Here is a 5,476-nt window from a genome sequence, read left to right on the forward strand (position 1 = left end):
GGACGGGTACCTTCAGGCCAGAATATGTCTCCGTTCGATTTACAATGCTGCTAAAACCATACTGGTCCTTATTACCCATTGGCTCGTACACCCTCCATCTCCCTTGCACCCCCTTTTCACGTGCTTCTACCACGAGAACACGATTTAACAGGGCTGTAATCCTATTAAGGAATCGATGGAGGGATAACGGATGGCTGCGGGGGCTCGCGCGGATAGATCGAATCTTGCGCTTCTGTGGTCGCTGTTTATTGTACAAACGATAAATATCGCCGGTGTTTTCGATGAAATTTTTAGTGCATTTCGGTTACCACCGTGGCAGCACCGGCTAACAATTGAAATGAAGAGAGGAATTTTATTAAAACGCGTTAGAACGCGTATATCGGGCGGCGGGCGCACCGGTGAAATCTGCCGGTCGGCCAGGAAAAATGCATTGAATCGCGTGCACGAAACTCGCGATAAACCATTTTCCAATTTTCCGCTCGAAACTACGGTGACGGGGTGGCGGAGGGCGAGGGAAGGCTTTCTGTTCCATGCTTGCGCGAAAAATTCTTTTCCCTAAGTTGCAGTTCACGATATCGAAGAGTTTCACCGGGCTACACACCACTAGGGGGATGTAATGCACCAGATGCCACTCCCCCCTCCCCTATTCCCCCGCAGAGGCTTTCGATTTTCCACACAATTTTCGTACCACCAGCGGACAGATGGCCCGCGGAATCGTATCTATTGTCGCTCAACAATATCCAGGGACCTCTTTCCATCGTCTTCTCCTTACGAGCCTCCTCTTCCACCCACCCCCGTGGTTCCACGTAATGCGTTGTACATTATGCCACCACTATACAGAAGCCGGTGCAAATATTTTGTCTGCACGTGCATACACTTACCTGCCGTGCAAGGTGATTACATCCATATGTAGATGGGCGGATCTAATAATGGAAATTATGTCCCGGTATACGTACGGACCTAACACGCCGATCTGCTCGTGCACGTTGGCTGATGGGGCACAAAAGGAGTGGAGCTTCGGGGATACTATTTAACGCATTCACCGACGTGCCGGTCACCGGTGATATGGCTTACAAAATATATATTTCAAAAAGACGACTTTTTTGAAGTTGTAACATGTACACTCTTGTTCGTAAGTAATTGGGTACTTATGTTACTGAATGCAGATGAAGAAAGTATTAGCGTTAAAAAGTCATTTAAATGATTAAATGAACCAATTCTTATTTAATTGTATACATTGGAGAGAAAATATAGATTATTTTCAATGTTTTGTATAATCTTAAATACAGTACATTCTTGATGAATGCTTAGGAAGATCTCTAGGTTAAATGCTTCTGCTTCATCTCCACTACAGCTTGGACTGTTTGTCGGCCGTCGGTAAAATACAAAGGCGAGCAACCGAGGCTCGACCTGAAGTTTATGAGGTGCGGCAAATAATGCCCCTCTACGATAACTGTTCCAAAGCAGTTCCGAGTTTGGAGCATTAATCGAAAATTGACTGTATTGTGTTCATGTCGTTCAGGAATTTTCATCCAAATAAATCGTGGCACTTCAACGGTGAATTTTTTAAAACAATTCTCCTCTGCTTCCAGTTAAATCAGTTTATAATCACACAAGTTCTTTGTTAATGGTTGCACTAAATTGGCTCGGTTTATGAATAGTGTTACAAAATTTACAGCTAATTGTTATTTTGCAAATTTTAAGTAATCCTGATAGATGTTTAAGCTATGTTCACGCTCACTATTTTACAGAAAATTAGAATAAATCAGTGAAACTGCTTCAAGAAATTGCATTTGTTTCGATTACCGATTTTTACAAAATAATCGAGTGTCCGGTGACTTATGGAGAGGGGTGTGAAAATGTTATTGACGAAAAAATGTCTATAACCAACTTCGATAAGTATAATGCTCCTAAGTTGGTTAGAGACAGTTCAAGGAAAAGGTGTCACTGTCCTTTTAATAACTTTTTAATAAATACCATTTGATGACTAAAACACTCTGAAGGTCATTCAGGGGGGTGACCTTGACAACTTTTATAAAGGACAAGGTTACCGATCATTTTGCTTATCAATACTACAGACTTCTTACAAACGGCAACCCCCAACTAAATCCTTCACAATACTACTCGGGGTAATGACCCTCACAACATATTAAAAAACCATTCAAATCAGAGGTTGTTCTTTTATTGTATATGTATATTTACTCATTTTACTTTCTGTTTCTCTAACAAGTTTCATAACTTTGCTATATAACATGTTATGCTATATAGTGTAGACGCAGCTTAACGATATCTGATCTTTATTATAGTTCGAGACCCTCTATCACATTCTGCGTCAAGACTTATTACCCAGTATGCATCCACAGTACCCGAAATGCATTTATATCTGTATACACACGCATTAACATAGCAACCCACTTATATGTATGTATATGTATACATATATAGATACATAACATCGTGGTCTATGCATCATATAGGCATCAATATGTCCAATATCGGAGGCTATGTAAATACATACCCACACGCACGCGGGCAACGGTATTACATGTACCCACCCGCGGCCCGATATAGGTCGGTTATAGGTGGAGGGTAATATTCGAGGATGCCGAAAGCACGTTCGAGCGATCGATCTCTTGGTCTATGGGGAAGGAGGTGGGGGGGGGGCGGCTCCCTCTTAGCGAGTCTTAGACCAACACGGAGCTCCTTCGGTTCTCGCGGTGCCGGTTGCATTCGGGGGTTACAGACTTCAACGTCGCCAGGAGAGAAGCACGACCTGACTCTGGAAGAGGATAAAGGAGGCCAGAAGCGGTACGGTGTGGCGGCCAACAGACAGGGACTGGAGGGTAGAGAGCGACAAGGGGGATTGAAAGGAAGGGGAACGATTGGGAAGGGTAGCGAAAGGGGACGCTGATGCGATGAAGCAAGAGAGGGTAACGCGCGAGGAAAGGAGAGGGGCGGCTTCTCTTCTGAGTAGGTATCTCAACTTACGATTGCCCCGGGGGGGCGTGCACAGAAGTGCAAAGCAATCGTCTCCTGGCTCGACCCCCATGGATATAGAGGTTCTTCGGGAAACGGTAACGTATCGGAATACACGCGCCGGAAACGCTCGGCCCCGGCGTTACTCTCTCTACTTTCGACGAAGCTCGCGTTTACGCCGCCAGAATCTACGGTTCCCGGAATTCCCGCGATCATTTCCCATTCCCCCCTTCGATCTTCGCCTTTCAACCCACCCTGCTTCCATGTTTACGGTGCAGTCCCGCGTGTTCCACCACCCCAGACCGCCTCTTGTTCCCCGGCAGGATGGATGCACACGCAATTATAGCGGAAAGAAATTGAAATTGCGCACTCATTCCTACACATACATACACATATACGTGTATACGAAACGTCCGCCCTCCTCTGGTGGCTTGTTCAGCCGTTCGTTTTCTTCGGGGAATTTATGGGAACGTGCAAAACTGTTGTTCACGGTGGATTTATGATTGTAGATTTGTTGCGGGGTGAGGTACTGGCCCCGTGATGTATTGATCATCAGACCGAGCGCCGTAAATACGAAAGGAAAATCAAGTTGCTTGGTGTAGTTGGTGGCGTGTAGATACTCGCGCGCTCGTGTAATCTTTCTTCGTGGCTGTGAAGGGGTCTTTTTCACACCTCGGACACGGAAGGAGTGTTTGCGGGAATTTTGGGACGGCCTGTCGACCATCGTTTAAGGCCGTAGCCGTGGTTTTAATATTATGGTGGAGTTTAAGCCCTTTTGGTTCCACTGTTGCCATTTGGCTACGTATTTTAAATTACAAAGTAAATATATATATATACAGGGTGCAACAAAAATGTTGTCCGACCCGGAAATGGGGCACTCGGGGGGTGAATTGGAACAAGTTTTTCCTTAGCAACAATCTAATCTGAGGCTCCGTTACCGAGATATTAACGAAAAACCCCGACCAATCAGAGCGCGAGTTTGCCAGCCGAGTTCCCGCGCTAACGGTGGCTACGCGCTGCGATTTGTAGCCAACGTTAACGCGGGAACTGGGCTGGCAGACTTGCGCTCTGATTGGTCGGGGTTTTTCGTTAATATCTCGTTAACAAAGCCTCGGATAACATTTTTGCTAAGGAAAAACTTGTTTTAAATCACCTCACGAGTCTCCCACTTCCGAGTCCTTCAACATTTTTGTTATATATGTGATATTTGTTATATGTGTATATATATGTGAGTCTATACAGTGATTCCTCGATGAATGCGACACGAGCAACGGCGTTATTCCCACCACTGGGGAGTACCTCTCTTGAATCGATCAAAACAGAGTAAACAGAAACTAAGCAGAGGTTTGGCTTCGAATAGAAAACAAATTTCTGAGGAGGTGAAAACCTTTCCGCCTTGCCACGAATACTCCGAAGCGGACCCGAGTACGTCGCCACTCATCGAGATATTACTATAATAGTTTCTTTTGGTCTTGTGTTGATGATTTGGCGCAGATTTGAATGTGCATTTAAAAGAGTTTCTCAGTAAAATAAGACATTATTTGTGGTCCTTTACCGCCTTCATTGGGTAGAATTAAGGTGGTTGGTATTGTTACAAATACAATAGAAGCTTACGCGACTTTAATTTCTTTAAAATATTTCAAGAGTGTTTATTGATTATAGGTAAGAAAAATGGGGTTTTATTTTGCATAATAACATTATAATGGGTATTATTATGTACAACTATGATAAAAATAAAAAAACTTGTAAAATAGCAACGAATGACAGACATTGGACGGTTTTTAAATGATAAAATGTTTTGGTGATTCACTTATACATCGTGTAATATACACACAAAAATACAACGAATGCAAGGGTTAAGGGGGGAGACTCCTTTGTGGCCAACTCCGAATCGATCGAAGCGCTGATGTAAACAATCGGACGCCAGCGGAAACACAAAATCGATATTTGGGACGGCTTGATAATACGACATCTAGCGGCAGTACCCACAAATAAATTTTGTTCCCCGTTACCATGAAGCTGGGTTTGTGTATTTCCTACGCGAAGACAGTGTTGCCGGAAAGTATCGTTTTTCTGACGCTGTTGCCTCGTGTCCCGCATGCAATTCTACCCGTGAGGAGAACGATGGAATAGCTACGGCCTACGGCTCGTGGCGAGATTTCGATTCTCGCCGAACGTCCAAGGCCAGCGACCGACCCATCGGCATATAATGTAAACAGACGTAGATGAGATAAAGAATAACGCACGAATGAAAATTTAAAGTTTTACAATTTGCAATATATTTTAATGAAAATGTCATGAATGAATTGAAGAAATTCTCCCGATTAAAATGCGTCCAAATTCGAGTGTAATTGGACAATTGTTACTCATACGTAATGTTGCGGATGAAAATGATATATTATTGAAAATAATCCGAATGACGTCGTATTTGGACTTATTTCCACCGACAGAATCTCCTCAGTTCATTCGTGACACTTTAATGAATGTATACTGAAAACTA

This window comes from Dufourea novaeangliae, unplaced genomic scaffold (genome assembly GCF_001272555.1).
Source record: "Dufourea novaeangliae isolate 0120121106 unplaced genomic scaffold, ASM127255v1 scaffold76, whole genome shotgun sequence".
In the NCBI taxonomy this organism is placed as follows: domain Eukaryota; kingdom Metazoa; phylum Arthropoda; class Insecta; order Hymenoptera; family Halictidae; genus Dufourea; species Dufourea novaeangliae.